The following is a 16,946-nucleotide window of genomic DNA, read 5'->3' as shown; positions in this document are numbered from 1 at the left end:
GCCGGCGCCGTGCGCTCTGTTCCGGCGGCGGGCGGGGAGCGCGGGCGCTGCTGCTATGTCCGCTGCGGGCCCCGGGCCCGGCTCCGGAGCCGCCTCTCGGTAAGAGCCTGCTCGGGCCCAGGTCACGGAGCCCCTCCTGCAGCCTCCGGCGGTGCTCCCCGGCTCGGGCTGGGACCGGCGAGCCGGGGCTCCTCGGCCGCGGGCCCGACGCGCGTGCTCCTGCCCCTGACCCCGCCGGAGCGCGGGCCCGAGGGGCCGGGGCAGGGCCGGTGGCGCGGGGCTGGACCCCGTCTCGCCGAGCCCGGCGCAGTGTGCCCGGCTGTCCCGGCGTCCTTATCGCAGCTGGTGTGCGGAAGAACTGGGAGAAAGGCAGGAGGGGCAGGGAGGCATTCTCCGGCTCCCTGGGCTCGCTCAGGCAGTGAGGAACGGCTTGAGGGAACCTGGATTCAGAGCTGGCCCCGGGACGTGCCCAGGCCTCGAGTGCTCGCGAGAGGGACTGCGGCTCCCGGGGCCGGGCGCAGGCTGTCCGGGCTTCCCCAGGGCACAGTTCAGCACACCTGCATCGCTCTTGGGTGGGTTTAGCTGCTTGTGCTGAAGCTTTTGCAGTCCTGGAGGATGTTTGGGCCGGGCAGGGCCAGTGTCTCTTGGGCCTCACAAGCTGGGCTGGATCCAGACTGGCTCTACTGGATGTTCCCGGTTCTGGGAGTGCTGTGCAGAGTTGCTGGAGCTTTATGTACTGCCAGCTCTAGCACAGAAAGCCTTGTTAGTTTGGTTGCTGTGCTGCATGGTGTGCCTGAATGGTTTCCAGACTAGAGCTAGTCCTTGATGGAGCATAGCTGTAGCAATTCTGATAGAGCATCGAATAGAGTCATGGTGGAGTTTGCTTTCAGTAGGGAGCTAGCTCTGCTTCTATGATACACTTAATCAGTATTGTAGTAGCCTCCAACTGGTAATTAATAGTCAGCATACTGATCAAGATAACGATAATCATAAAAGTCTTACCAGCTACTTGTTACCTGCTGCTTTCTTTCAGTTTTGTCTGTTGTAGATTATCTTAAACTTCGAAAGCTGAATAAGTGAATAATTATTATCATGAATAATAATAATATGTTTAGTTGAGAATCACAATTCATGTGCCTTAAGTTAGTGGATTCATAACAAGTGACTTTTAAAGACGCATGCACATAGTGGCTTTCTCAGCTTGTGGACCTACAGACTTGTTGGGCTGAACCTGTTTTGTTTGGCGGATTTTCCTTGTCACCTCATGCTGCCATCCTTCTTACTTGTGCAGTTCTGCTATCCAGCTTTTGCCGCACAAGCAGTGATCCACAGGTAAGTTCTGTTGCTGAGCTTGAAGTCCTGCAGTTTCCAAGCTGCTGCAATTCCTGCAGTGTTTGCCTGCAGCTTTCATCTCCCCCCTCAGCTCTTCCTGCAGCCTCAGAAGCAGCTATGGCACATGGGGAGCTGTGTATTGTTGGGTTGTGCATCATATTTGATAGAAAAATTCTTGCTTTTCAAATAACTTGGTTGAAAAACTGTCATGGATGTATGTAGTACCTGTAGGAATTCTCAAGTTATTGGTCACTTTGGAAGGATTTGTAACTTCTCAAAACTCTACCCTGGAAATATCCAGATGTTGAATGAGTTTTAGGTTGAATATGTCAGAGTGCACTATAAATCCGTTTCCATGTGTTGTATGAAAGGGTTGGAGCCCTGCTACCGCAGATTAATGTGCTATTTCCTAACTTCTGTGTACCAAAAGGTGGTTATAGATGGCTAAACATAAAACTAGATAAAATATACTGAAATACTTTATTGACCTAGAAGTCAGACAAGTAGTGTGTTCTTGTGTGCAAGCCACGCTATACATAAAGTACTTAAGGCATAAAGCAGATAATATATCACTGGGACGTGAGTAGCTCCATGTCTGTACTCTCAGCAGAAGTAGGGTTATTTTTTTTCCCTCTTGACAACTCTCTGCTCTTTTTCCCTGAAATCTGGTCATAGAAAAGGGATTTTTGTTAAAACTGTTACAGGGTCTGCAAAACTGTGATTGGAAAAAGAGCTGCCAGGATGAAGATGTGTGGAAACTTCTGAGCTGAAAGGGAATTATGTCAAGACTTAACAACTAGTATTTTATGTATGGTCTTGCACCAAGCAGTGTCTACAGGCCACCCATCTCCAGGCAACATCCTTCTACTAGAACTTGGGAGTGTTTTTGTCCCCTGTACCATGACCAGTGGCACTCACTGGTTGGCTATATGCTGAGGAAGGTATTTTTCAGCTTTTTCTTGCTTTGTCTTAGCCTTAATTTATTTTCTTTATCTCATCCTAATTTGTCTCGAATTTTTTTCCTTTACTTGATTAAAGAGCAGTAAACCAGCATTTCTTCAGCAGTATTCTCTGGTGGCCCCTCTCTAGCAGTGATTCTGGGATAATTTGTGCAGATGCTGTGACTGGAGGTAGTCCAGTACCTGAGGGAGTAACTTAAAATCCTTTCTTTCTTCTTTCACCTGCCTCCAGAGTCTCAGGGAAGGTGATGTTGCAAGGGCTTGGAACTCCTCCTGGTGCCTTACCCAACGTGGTGTTTAGGAGAGTTGTTTAGGTGTTACACAGCAGGGTGTAGCATCCTCTTCAGGGTATGGTGTTATTATGATTCAAACCAGTCACTGCTCTGTCTTTTCCAGGTTGTCACCCATCAGCCCTGTAACTGAACAAGCTAACTGGAAAATGAATCTTGTATTTAGAAAAATAATATAATATTGTGATGGAGCTGATTTGGGATTCTTTCCATCTCTTTGGTAGATTTTTATTTGGGGTTAAGGGTATATCTAGCCTAATTTCAGAAGTGATGGAACAGTTCAGTTCTGCAGTTAAGACTTGACCAGAGTGCTATTCTTGCATCCCAGGAGCTCCCTGCTGTGTCTTGAAGTGTTTGTGTTTGAATACTGACAGTGCTGCTTCTCTGAGTGTCACCAGCTGTAACATTACATAAAGTGTGTGGCAGCTCTAAACCTTGGGTGGTGGTTCCTATTTCTATACGGAATGAATTATTATGTGTAATTTCATTTCTGGGAAACAACTTGTCGTGTTTCTCTAATGAAAGAAATTGGGGTTTTTTTTGTGTCTGCAGTTGTAAAAAAAAAAAAAAGTAATTGGTTGGGACTGAAAGTGTAGTTCTCACTGAATTACTGGCAGAGCCCAGTGTTATGTCATGCAGCTTCTTTTTCCAGTGAGGGAAGTAAAACGTGGACTAGTTTTTGGCAGACTACGCCTAAGTCAGGGATGACAGCCCTTTGGGTAAGGTCGTGATACTGACAGATTTTGGAAATAAAAGGCAGCAGAAAGTGCTGTGGGTTGTTCTATCTCAAAGGTTACCTGGTACACGTGGTAAGCAAGAAGACACTAGTTCCTTGGGCTGTTGTTCAGCCTGAAGATGTGTGTGAGCCTCTGGTTCTGCCCAGACTTCAGTCCTGTTCCTCACTCTCTCAGAGCCCCCTGGGGGTGAGCCCTTGGTCCCAGGTGACAGAGCTGCCAGGCCCTAAGAGGTGTGAAGTGAGTTGTGCTCTGCTCCTTACCTGTCCCAGTTGTCAAATGAAACTGGTTGTAACTTAATGGAGTGTCAGGTTAAACATGCTTTGTTTACCACTGCAGGAGTTTGCATAGTGTGACACCTCCCACCTGGTGTCAGCTGAAATAAAAGTGCACAATCTTATCACTGGCCACAGATCAACTAATTACAGATCTTAGTAAAGCAATGACCAGGTCGTTCATCCGCCCACATACATATTGCGCTCGAGATTTTCTGCAGTCATCAGGCACTGCAGGACACACAGCACTGGTTTTGCTGGGATTTGTTTGTTATCTGGTATGGGATTGATACTCAGTGCCAAGTTCTGAACAAAATATATTCATTTATAGCAATGAAGGTATCTTCATGATTTTGTTTATTTCCTCCTGGAAGCTACACTTGGACATACCAGAAGATCAGAGACCTGGTTTACATGATACTTGGAGCAGTGTAGTTTGTTCTCTTTCTTATTTTTTGTGCTTGTTTTTTATGTGTTGACAAGAGTAAAACACACACACATGTGCTGTAGAAAGATGCAGACACAAAGTTTGAGTCTCTTCATTTGCCCACACTTGTGTAAACTCTGAAATATGATGCTTTTCTTTATCTCACCTCCTCTTTTTAATTTTCTCCTTGAAAGCTGTAACTCAGGAACTGCAGTAACTTTTAAAAGCAAACAAACAAGAAAACACTGCACCCCTCCCTCCCCTGAAAAAAACCCAAAAAAACCAAACCAGCCTCACATGCCTTTTTTGTTTGTTTGGCTCTCTATCAGGCCCTGTTGACTATTTGGATGCACTTTGCAATAGGTGCAGTTGCCATCTAGCTGAATCTGGTAAAGTAGTCTAAGGGAGGCCCTGTGATCAGGAACACTCTCAAATAGGTACTTATTGTACAGGAATGCCAGACCTCTCCATCTTTCCTTTGCATCTTTGGTATGTGTCATCCTGTTCTTTCAGGGTCTTCCAATGGGTTTTTTTGGTGCATGTGGCAGAAGTTGAACTTGCATATGGGATTGCTGCATTCCTGGAAGTGTTCAAGGCCGAGTTGAATGGGGCTTAGGGCAAACTGTGTAGTGGAAGGTGTCCCTGCCCATAGTGGGGGAGTGGAATGAGATAGTCTTTAAGGTCCCCCCAACCCATTCTATGATTTGGTGACTAGTTCTAAATGAACCCAGGCACTTACTACTTGCAACAGCCACTTTGAGTTTCTTGGTGCACTGCTCTTTTGCGTTTAAGAAGACTTGGAAGAATGCACAGAGCAGAAATGCTGTATAGTAAAGAAGAAGTAGCATGTTCCAAAGACTGAAAGCTTATGTCACCACAATTTTGTTGTCTAGAAGTATATTTCTGGAGGAGAAGGTTGCTAATTGACTGAGTAATTTGGTTTAGAAGTTAATACATTTGAGTACTCTTGAACTGTAAATATTTTATATGAGCTAAATATAGAGAGTTATGGGATTGCTACACTGGCAGTTAGATAGCTCAAATAAATAATGGCATGAAAGAAGAAAAAAGGATATGGGAATAGATGGAAGGCCAACAGGGAAGAGAAAGGAAGTATGAATGTGTCTTTAATCTGAAAGTTTTGTTGTCCTGGCTGCAGTATCTTTTGGGGTCTGTGTAGAAACTTTGTACTATTTCTGTGTATTTGAATGTAGCTTTTTTGTCTTGGTCTGGAGCACAAGTAAGCAAGGAGCACTCACAGTAAATAAAATAACAGCACCTTGTTTTTATAAAAAATAACACACAGCATACTCAGGATCAACTCAGAGACTTTTTGCTTGCATATGAGTTGTCACTGTAGCACGTTAATTATGGTTCATGCTGCAAAGGGCATGAGCTAACATGAAAGATAAAGAGGACAAGTGGGACCTTTAGTGCAGCAGTGCAAAACTGAAAGGCAGCTCTCCCCTGCTGCGGGGGGAGGGCTGCCCCAGAACCGGAACACGCAGGATGGTTTCTCCTTGGCCACGAGCTGTGGGACTGGTCAGACGCGGTCCTTGTAGAAGCGTCGCAGGTTTAGAAAGGCAGCTGTTTGGTTCCTGGTCTCCATGGTGTTTTTATTGTGGAAAACAGGGGAGGAGTGGGGAGACTGAGGAGGGGGAAGGGAAGAAAAGGGAGGGTACAGGTTCCATACGAGCCCAGAACCAAAGAGACCCGTTCCGGATCTTGCTGGGGTTTTTATCTCTAGGGATGGGAGGCGGTCCTGACTCACATCCAGTCAGAAGGGGTCAGGGGGGCGGGGTCAGGGACAGGAAGGACACACGTTACAACACTTTAGATTTGGAAAAAAAGTAGTTAGCCATTTTTTGGCCAGAATTTTTTGAAAGGTGGCTGGCTGATCTGCCAATAGCAGAGAGGGAATAGGATTTTTGTCAGTGAGCTCTAGCAAGAAACAAATCATTTACCATCTAAGTCTGCATTTATTTGAGACCTTACCTGATGGTAAATTTTGAAACAGTTGAATTCCAGATAGGACATGTTCATTCTTGGTTTGGGTAATTTGTAGTGCAGTAGTACTAACTAGTCGCAGATACTGTAATCATAGCAATTACTATTTGGTGGTGACCAGGGAACTGACCTCAGGGTTGTGCTGTCTGTGCTGTAAGACGTCTCGAGGAGATGGTGGAAGGAGGCTTTCTGTGATGTGGTGATGCTGGGGTACCACTATCCAGGAATAATGGGGCTAGGGACCGTGGGATGGGGCCAGTATGAGTGAAGGGGTTTATAAATGGGAAGAGCATTACAGATACAGGAGAAGTGCTCTTGGGTCTATATGGGTGGAAATCCCAGACCTTAAATGTACTGCTGGGATTAGACTGGATACCCCTGGATTGGGGCAGTCATACTGATCAGGACCTCTTAACTGAGATCAGAGAAGCTGCAAATGTGGGAGATTTATAATGGAAGATGCCAACTACTTGGACAAAGACCAGGTAGTGCCTTATCAGGAGGCGAGGTAGAAGGATCATTCTTCCAATTCAGTAAACAACTGCTTCAGCTGAAACTGCCAGAAATAGTGGCTTTTTGGATTATTGTGGTGCATAGAACCAAATTTAAGCTAGTAATTGGATGACTTGTATTTACCACAGTACAATTCAATATAATCGAGTAGAAGGAGAGAGCAGCCAAAGTAAATCCAGCGTATGGATATTCAATTTCAAGAAATTAAAACAACTAAAAATGAAACAAGTAGTTTAAAAATCCCCCAAACTATGAAAAGATCTGCCCAAAAGCGAGCAGCCAATAGGGAATTTGTAGGCTTTTTAAAAGTTGTGTGTCAGAAGCCTGAACAGCAACCAAACTGAAAGCAAACAAATTGGGGTGTCCCTAGTATCCCTCCATGGCTCAACAGGAAAGCTAAAAATCCATCATAGGGAAGGGATGAGTATTTAAAATGGAAAGTGTGTCAGGTGAGAATGGGAAAATCTGTACTATAGCAGGTAAAATGTAAAGCAAGAATTAAAAAGGGTGAAAAAGAAGTTAAAGTGCATCTTGCATAGCAGGGTGAAACGAGTAATAATATATTCTCCAAATTCATTAAGAGCAGGAATCCAGGTTGTGATCGTGTGGGATGGCTTGGTGGCCAAGAATGAGGGAATGAGCACCTGAGGGTGGTAACATGTAATGGAGAAGCTCAGGGAATTCCTTGTGGTGTTAGTTTGAAAACAAACCAGTGGGAGATCACAAGTCAGGATTATAAATTTAATAGGAAAATTTAAAAAAATAAGTGCAATAATGCAAGAGAAAAAAAACCAACACTGACAGAGTCGGATACAACCTGACACCCTGTTAGTCAGGGTGGTGGTAGCAGTCCAGGTGAAGTAGTTAGGTTGAAGCGGTGATCCTGTGGAAAGTCTGGTCTCCACCTGAAGGTCCAATGGTAGCTCTTGTCCTCTTGGAAATCCAGTAGACAGGGCTCCCTTGTGCAGTTCCAAAGCCAGGTTATATCCGGGTGGGAATGCTTGGCTCCTCCCTCCTGGGCGGAACATCTCATAATAGGATAAGTCCATGAGTCAAGCAGTGAGTTCTTGATGGCCCATCACCCGTTATCAGGGGTGAGTCATAGCAGGAGATAACAACCAGTGCCCCACAGCTTTGTGGTAATAGAATACTAAATACATCTATATTGCAGCCTAAGGACAATTGTTCTCACTGTTAAGAGTTAAAGGTGGGCCTTAGAAAACCTCCAGGGAACACAGTAGACGACTGAGTTCCACAACAATAAGGTGGCAGAGTTATAAAGGACAAAAGTACTGCTTACTTGAAAGTACGGTGTCAGCATGGCTTCTGTACAGGGAAGAAGTTATTGTCCTGGAGTTCTCTGAGTGCATCGGTAGATGTAAGCTACAGGTGTAATTAAATTTTCAGAAAACATTTGCCAAAGTTGTATTAAAGAAGGTTTCCCAATGGAAACTTGTGGCGGCACAGGACCTCTCTCTTGGGAAACTTTTCCTTTTCATGTTAAGTATGAGAAACATAAGATAAAGACTGTGAGAACAGAGTATATTTGAAATTGGGTGTTGAGGCACCTCGGCCAATCACCCCGGGGGGGGGTGGTTGACCGCTGGCCAATCCGAATATTGTTCTCGCCTGTATATAAAGTATAATCATAATAAATGTCCTCTCTTCTCTCTCTGGATGCCATTAACTGAGTTTCCCTCCGTTACTGCTACAGCAGCAACAGACTTCTGGAAGGAGAGATTTGGACTGCAGGGCATCTGACAAGGTGGCCTCTTTCAGTGTCTCGTTCACAGAATGTAGGTGGCTCAGGCTCTTGACCCCTGGGCTTTTCAGAATGTGCAGGGTTGGACATTTCTCCACCCCTCTGGGACAGTCTTGTAGTGTAGACGTCTCACATGGTGAATAAATCTTTCCTCGCATTGAACTGGAATTTTCCTTTTTGCAATTTGTGACCATTACCTCTTTCTCTAGTCTCTTGAGATGAGTCTGGCTGTGTCTTTTCTGTATCTCTTTTAGTCTAGCTTGAGGTAAGTCTTCCAAACTACCTTCCAAACTGGCCTCTCAGTTTGTTCCCAGCTTGTTGTGTTGCATGGGGTTGCCCTGTCCCATGGGCAGCCTGTAGCCCTTGCCCTTGTTGAACTACTTGAGGCTACTGCTAGCCTGTCCTTCTGCGAGGTCACAGTCCATCTGAATTACAGCTCTGCTTTCCAGGCTTTTGGATTGTACCTCCCGTTTTGGTCTTACACATGGATTTTCTTGGAAGGCATATGCTGTACTGTTGACCTTGTCATGATGAAGATGTTAGTACTGTGTCCACTCTTATCTCTTGTGCGTAGCCTTTTGTTATGTGTAGCAATGTGGGGTTTTAGGATTCCATGTGCTCCTTTGTGCCTCTGCTCTGTATACCATTGGTTCATTTTGAAATATGCTTTGCTGTACCTCAAAACCTATTGGTGTGTACCCTCCTGCCAATCTTCCCTTTGTCCTCCTGGGACTGGCTCAGAGAGAGCCAGCCCCTGCCCCCTCTCCTTCCCCTTAAAAGGCAGAGCCTGGACCAGCTCGAGGTCTTTGCATCTCTGGGCTGGCACCCCTTATCCCATCCCTGCCTTTCCTCCCCCCTTCTCCTCCCCTACAACCCCCTTTTCCCCGTTACCCCAAATAAACCAATCTGCCAGAACAAAGATGAAGTCCAGTTCTTTCCTAGTCTCACTAATTTCCTGCTTGAATTGATGTGGTTTGAAGACTGCCGCCATGCCGCGGAACCTCGGGGGCTGCCCGCCCCGGATCCGGTGGGATTTACAAGAACCAGAGACCCGGTCCGGGGGGGCTGCCGGCCTGTGCTGCCCTCCCAGACTGTGTTACTACAGTTATGAGCCGTTGGTTAGACTGTAGACTTGTAGTCACAGTCTTTTGAACCTGGCTGTCCAGGCAGTTTCCCTGTGGACAGGACTCTGTCCATTGTTCATACTTGCCCAGTATGGCTGCAAGCACTCCAAAGGGCTCTGCATTACTGAAAGGAGATACTAAATACTTGGAGCTCTTATTGTCCAGAGCAAATAATTTCATCAGAGGGGGCAGTCAGATTGGGCTGGCACCATTTGGCTTTGGTGGATCCACGCTACTTGTTCCCAGTTGCTTGCTTGTCCTTTCTGTGTGTGCAAATGGTTTCCATGGGGATTTGTTCCACAGTCCCCTGAAATGCTGGGAGGAAACAGATGACTGGCTTCTCTCTCCCTTATTGTCTGTCTTGAAGGTGACATTTGCCCTTTTCCAGTCATAAATCACCTTCCAGATTGATGTGACCTTTCTAAATGATAGGAAGCAGGTCTTTCTCTATTATGTCTGGTGTTAGTTGTGTATGTCCAGTTTTCTTAAGGCAGTCTCTTCATCTTCCATTGTTAGTGCCAGTGTTAGTGTCTGGGAGCAGCAGGGAAGGGACACTTGAGTGGTAGCACAGCAGGCAGCTGTAGCAGGCTCAGCAACAAGGGCACAGTCCCTCAGAGCCCACAGGGAGAGCTGGGCCATGGCAGGAGTCAGGCAGGAGCTTGGGTGGGCAGGTGAATCCCAGGAGACACCTTTGTGCTCCAGCTGGGAAGTCAGGTCTGTAGCTCAGGCGGGGGCCAAAGGGCAGAGCTTCAGCTTAAAAACAGCTCCCAAGTCAGGGAGTGGAGACCTTCGCTGGTGCCTTCAGGAGAGTTTTCTGGAAAAGCTGTCCTCAAGGTCGCTAGCTGTACTGTCTTGGTCCTGAGCCCAGGTAATCAAACCCCTAGGAGGGAATATATTTTCTGGGGGTCCTGACAGGTGACACTTTCATCTTCCAAGCTTTGCCATGAGGGTCTGCCTGAGAGCAGACCTTGATAGTAAAGCCTGAAGAAAGGAAGATGTTGAATCCCTCAGCCTTTCCTGTATCCTTGGTCAGCTGATTGCTTGCCTGCTCACCATCCAGCCTGCAGTTTTCTTGGCCTCTTGCTGCTAGTGTGCTCACAGGAGCCGTAGGAGCCCTTCCTGTTGCACTATGCATCCTGTGCCAGTTTTGAGACAGCTAAGCTTTTGTTCTCTGCATGCGTCCACTGTTCTGGTGAAGTTCTCACAGGTACCTGGTCTTAGCTTGACCTCCCAGATTCTTCCTTTTTGAGCTTAGTCAGAAGTCCTCTGTCCAGCCAAATTGTCCTCCCCCAGCATGTGCTCATTTTTTTTGCCTGTTGGGGTGGACCGTGCTTTTGTGCTTGGGGAAGCTGTCCTTGATGATCAGACATTGTCTCTTCAGGGCCTCCCCCGCAGCACTGTACAGATCAGATCAATCTCCTGAACAAACTATAAGCCAGCTATATATTTTGTTACTTGTTGTCTTCACTTCTCCTGGGACCTTCTATGATGTTACATCACCACGTAAAAAAGTGATCTTTGATGCACTGAGAAACCTGACTTTTGTTCACCCCACCATATTGCCGTTATAGTGGATGTTGGTGCTTAAACTGGGTTTGTCCAACATCTTTACCAGTGATCTGGAGGAATGAATGGCCAATAAGATTTCCCAAATTTTTTGATGTTACCAAAGTTTTAAGTTCATGAAAAGCCACATCAAAGGCAGATGTCACCAGACTGAGTGATCAAAAAGTGGCTTCAGTGGAAAAGCTTCAGTGTAGATAAATTTACAAGAACTTAAGATAATGTACATAAATATGGTTTTGATTGCTTTTTCTAAATTAAGGTTAATTAATCAAGGGAAAAACAATCTAAATCATGCCTAATGGGAGGCTAACTCACAACGTGCAGTTGTGACTCCAGGATGAGGACTTGAGGGTGGTGATGGGTCACTGAAATGATTCTCAGTGTAACCAGCCAGACAAAACACTGATGATGTTGGCTGGCTTAGGGCAACAGAGAGAGACATAATTTTACTGCTCTTTAGTAAAGCCACGGTTGCAGCCATGTCTTGTGTATTATGTGCAGCTGTGGTTGCTGTGTTTGAAGTGGGCAGTGGCCACGACTGTAGTAGATGGAGCAGATTCTTACCAGGAGAAGCTGAAGGGTGGGAATCTGATTTGGAGACAGAATGTGATCAAGGTTCACGAAATCCTGAAGGCAGTGTGAAAACATGCTGAGGGCTAAGCTGCTCACACAGTCCTGCTGTACCAGGACTGAAAGCCCTTGGAAACCTGGTGGAGGTGGCCATGTGCACACAGGTCCTGCTGGTGTAGCTGGGTGAGACTGACTGTGTGTCTGCTCTAGGCAGATGTTGCTGGGCTCTCCCTCTGCCTCTGCCAGCAGGACTGATGACTGAAGCAAATGGTGTAATAAGTCCATTTACTTAAAAGCAGTGGATCCCACTGAGCAGCTGTATGTTGAACACTGTCATTTAAACTTTTTTTTTCCCCCAGTAAAAAAAATAAATCTCAATTATCCAATGCTTTTTTTGAATTTTTTTTTTGGCAGGTTATTCTAGCAACTAGTGTTGCTAAGACTTAAATAACTACAGATGTTCTCAGAACTGATCACACGCTGATAAACACCATGTCTGCCCCTAATGCAAAATAACAAAAAAAAAGTAAATTTACTGTAGTCACAACCTTTTTAATGAAATTGTGGTGAAGGTTGAGTACTGAGAGAGTTTTGCTAACAACTATAGGTGCATTCTGTGGGAGCCTCTGGTGCTAGCTATGTGACTTTTTGATATGTATGAGTCAAATCTTTTATTGAAAATGAAATATCGGGCTGCATAATGTCAGTAATTCCTTTTTGTGGTTAATGTGATGCAGATTTGCTGTCTGACTGAGAGAGGTTTAAAATGTTTAATCTTTTGTTCAGGAAATGTCCTAATCTATTAGAATGTATCTGAAGTGGCTTTTAGGAATTAAAGGCAGTGTGTCCTGCTGTTGGGAAGTCTGTTTTTAAAACTGTGGAAGTCAAACAGCATTTTTTTTTCTGTCTAGGGCTGCAGCTCTAGAAATTCATGACCTGTTTATCAATAATCTGGAACACAGAAATGTATATGAGCTGTGAGATTTCAGGTACCACACCCTGTGTGGTCTTCAGGGAAAAATCTGTCAGGTCTCACTGCAAGTTATATCCTTGGGAACAGAGGAGAGAATCAGCTCTTCTACTTGGCTGACGTTTCTGTAAATCACTGTGTTTTGGTTTTGTCACTGAAAGGTAGCATCAGTTCTGTGTTCTTGTGCCCTGTAAGTGATGTGTGCTGGCTCTGTCTCGCAGGAATTGTCGCATGATTTCTGGGCTCAGTGGGAGTTGTTTTTCTTGAGGATGAAGTTGTTCTTTCCAAATCTTCCTTTTGTGAAAACAGTTCTTTTTTCCCATTAAATTTTTCCCTGCTGTGTTTCAAAATCAAATTGAAAAAGCATTGCATAAGAACTGGGAAAACAAACGTGTCATCGGTGAAAAAAAGTGAGCTGCAGACAGTCAGAACACTGATAGCCCTTCAAGGATCTAAAAATCATGGGGAAATTCCTGTCAGTGGAACATGTATTACTTAAGGGAAAAGTAGATTTGTATTTCCACTTTTCATTTCAGTTATTTTCTCACTATATTTCTTATTTTATTTCCCGCAGCATATTTTTTTTTCCATTTTAAGGTTATGAAATTTTAATCAAGCCATGTTTTTTCAGTCCTACAGGACAGCATTTGGAGGCTTGTCATGACCACCTGTACCTTCAGAAATAGGGCATATAAAATGCCTTCCTTGTAATTTATACAGTGTTTGATTCTGAAATTTCCTGGTTGATAAAGAAGGGGAGAGAGAGCAGGGAATCATCCAGCAGCTCTCATGGCAAAGGTTTATTCTTCTGGTCATCATGGCATGTTGCAGATACCTGTGTCTGTTGTGTGTTGTACCTAGGGGCATGCAGGTGTGTGTGGAGGATGAGAAAAGCCGATAGTGGAGTATCAGTGTTTGCCATGAGCTCTGCTGGATTTGTTCAAGACGGAATGATCAGGCTGTTATGTAGCCCAGATGTCGTTCATTAAATTGAGTCCTTTTTCTGCTTTGCTGCTGAAGGAGGAAACTGGAAGAAAACTGCTTACGAAGAGGGTGGATTTAACAAGACAAAGCCTGAGTTGTGGTGTCTTGAAGATAGATTTTAGAGGGCATTTTCAAGACCTGTTTTGGAGACAGCAAGGCCATTTGAGGAGTTGGTTGTCGATAGTGTTAGAAAGTAGGACTTGTCAGGGGACACCACAGTGTGAAGTAAGAAATCCCGCTTCATTTTCCTTCTTACTTCAGTTGATTTGCTGACACTGGAGTAAGGTACTTATTCCTATTGGCTCGGAAGCTGTGGGGTGACAGACACAGACATGGACCGGGCAACCTGAATTTGACGGTTACAAATGAACTCCCGCACACTGTGGGATGGAGGGCATGCATTGTGCTACTGCTGTCTCTGCTTGTGAGAGCGAGTGACTTGTGTGAGATATTTCATTCCATGATGGAGGAGGAGAGCTCACTGAGCCCCTCCTGCTTGCTTCTGTCTCTGCACAGGGTTGCGCTACTACAGTGAATCCCTTTTCTTTAAAGTATCTTTAAAGATTTTTGATTTTCACCAATGGAACATTTTACACACCAATTTACCTATTTTGTTTGCATCGCTGTGACGTTACAACTTCATGAAGAGTTTCCATGATCTTGGCTTTGCCTGAAGGAAGAAAAAATGAAGCTTAGTACACAAAATTGTTCAATTCCTGACAGTTCCTTAAGGGGCTGTTTTATTCCATAAACCAGGAACCAAACTGATGCTGTCATCTCCTGGGATTTTTAATCAAGCTGTTTCAAAGCAAAATGGGAGATTCTTCAAAACTTTAGAGAATGCGTGTTTTTGCCATATCTTCTGGAGAGATCCTGTAGGAGCGGGCAGTAGGTTGGATGTGCCTTGGTATAGTCAGAACACTGATCTGCCTGTGTTGAATAACAAGTTGGAAATATTTCAGCAGCTTGGCAGGTGAAATACTAACACAATTGGATATAGGAATGCTGAGATACGGGAAGGATAAAATACATGCATGCGCCTGCTCACACCCCAACGTGGAGGAGCACAGGCCATTTCCAATGTGGGGGTGACTGAGAGCATATTTTGCCTGGAGATTAAAACTTAAATTATAAACCTTCAGAATAAAAATCACTTAGCAGCTGTGCAGTGCATAGTAATGTCAATGTGTTTCTTCTATCTTTGCTTTTCTTTGGGTATTTTAATTAAATCTAAAAAAAGAAAGGGGGGTCGATCTGCCATGCCACACTGTACCAAGTTCTACTCTTCTCTCTCAGAAGCTGGTTGTCACGTGGTGAGTGGCACAGAGTGAAAACATTGCAAGGTAAAGCTCTGCTCCAGTCAGGTAATGTCTTGGATTGCTTTGGCTGCATGCTCTGATCCTTTGTGTGTGTAATGCAGCAACATGGGACACATTGTCATGAAATGCCCCACCAGAAAATATAGGAAGAGTATAGTATTCTGCTGCCTTATTCATATATTTTTGTTGCTGTTCATTGTAAGGTGCTGGCCCTCGAATAACTAAGGAGTGGATATAACTGCGTAGATTACTTGTACAAAAAACTTGTACAAAGCATTGCAGCTATTGCTGTAAAAGACAATAAAAAATGTTTCTATAAATACATACTGCACCACTTAGACAAGTCTCTTGGGCCAGATAGGATCCAGTCAAGGGCACTGAAGGAGCTGGCAGAGGTGCTCAATGAGCCACTTTCCATCATTTCCCAGCCTTCCTGGCTAACTAGGAAGGTCCCACTTAACTGGATGCTTGCAAATGTAATGCCCATCTAGATTATAAAACAGACCATCTTGCATGCCATCATATGGCACCTGTAGGACAACCAGGGGTGAGGCCCAGCGTGCATGGGTTTAGAAGAGGCAGATCTTGCCTGACCAACCTGATCGCCTTCTACAACAAGGTAACTTGCATCATGGATGAGGGAAAGGCTGTGGATGTGTCTACCTGAACCTTAGTAAACCCTTTGACACCATTTCTCCTAGAGAAACTGGCTACTCATGGCTTGTATAGGTATACTCTGCTGGGTTTAAAACTGTCTGGATGGCTGGGCCCGGAGAGTGAAGGGGAATGGAGCTACAAGCTTCTGGAGCAGGGCACTGGTGGAGTTCCCCAGGGTTCAGCATAGGGACCAGTCCTGCTTAATATCTTTATGAATGTTCTGGACAAGGAGGTGGAGTGCGCCCTGTGCACAACAGTCCCATGGAATGCTTCAGGCTAGGAGAAAAGTGGCTGGAATGGGGCCTATCAGGAAAGGACCTGGGAGTGCTGGTTGACAGCTGCTGAATGTGAGCCAGCATGTGCTCACGTGGCCAAAAAATGCCAAGGGCATCCTGGCCTGTATCAAAAATAGTGTGTTGAGCAAGAATAGGGAAGTGATTGTCCCTCTGTTCTGGGTTCAGTTTTGGGCCCCTCACTGCAATACATGCATTGAGTGGCTGGAGCATGTCCAGAGAAGGGAACAGAGCTGGGGAAGGGTCTGAAGCACAAGTCTAATGAGCAGATGGAGAAGCTGGGGGTGCTCAGCTTGGAGAAAAGTGGGGTCAGGGGGACCTTCTGGCTCTCCACAACTCTCTGGCAGGAGGATGGAGCCAAGTGGGGTCAAGCTCTGCTCCCAGGGGACAGGGGCAGCACAAGAGGAAATGACCTTCAGCTGCACCAGGGAAGGTTTAGATTGGATATTAAGAGAAAATTTCTTCCTTGAAATGGCTGTCCAGCCCTGGCACAGGCTGCTCAGGGTAGAGGTGGAGTCACCAGCCCTGGAGGGATTTAAAACACAAGGCACTTGGGGATGTCTGTTCATGGTAGCCTTGGCAATGCTAGGTAGCAGTTGGACCTAATGATCTTGGAGGTCTTTTCCAACATAAATGATACTATGATTCTATGGTTATATTCCAACTTTGTTTAATAGATGCAATTTCATTACCCCAAACAAAGCTTTGTTCTTAGGGAAATAGTGACTGTTTTAAAGCAATATAAAACCATAGTCATTTAGCTTGTTTTTCTAATCAGTATAATTGCTGTGTGTTGGTTTTACCACAGTATCCTGACTTTAATTATTTGCAGACTGGGAGAACTGTTTCTTGCAAGAAACTTTATATTCAAAGCCGAGGCAGATGGGTGCAAGATGAAAGTAAATAGCAGTCTATCCTGGCGCTGCTTATAGCAGGCAGCTTTCAGAAATTCTATCCAGAGTATCTAGTTTGAGAAAGTCTGACTAAGCTGGACTTTGTATTTTAGGATTTGTAAAACAGAATTTAGCACAAGATTCTGGGGATCACTTGCCAGGGCTTTTAATAGTGAATTATTGGCATCAGGATGTTGTGCAGACCAGAAGGCAGGCAGCTGCTGAGAGTGATTCTACAGCCCATTCCTCTGATGGCGTCTGGTTTGAAGTT

The 16,946-nt window shown here is 45.1% G+C and overlaps 1 protein-coding gene across 7 annotated transcripts in view; it reads left to right on the top strand.

The window, feature by feature from the left end:
• The first annotated feature begins 7 nt into the window (after positions 1–7).
• EYA3 (EYA transcriptional coactivator and phosphatase 3) overlaps positions 8–16,946 on the top strand; it is a 57,957-nt gene continuing 41,018 nt past the window's right edge. For 6 of the 7 annotated variants that reach the window (XM_085081120.1, XM_085081121.1, XM_085081118.1 and 3 more), the window contains exon 1: positions 8–99. The gene's annotated coding sequence lies outside the window, so the exon portion shown is untranslated. Of the gene's footprint in view, positions 100–8,251; positions 8,334–16,946 lie in introns of all 7 variants that reach the window. The other variant, XM_085081116.1, reaches the window with a different exon arrangement.

Source organism: Lichenostomus cassidix, chromosome 23 (genome assembly GCF_008360975.1).
Source record: "Lichenostomus cassidix isolate B80296 chromosome 23, HeHo_3.0, whole genome shotgun sequence".
In the NCBI taxonomy this organism is placed as follows: domain Eukaryota; kingdom Metazoa; phylum Chordata; class Aves; order Passeriformes; family Meliphagidae; genus Lichenostomus; species Lichenostomus cassidix.
This window is presented reverse-complemented; position numbering and strand designations above follow the sequence as displayed.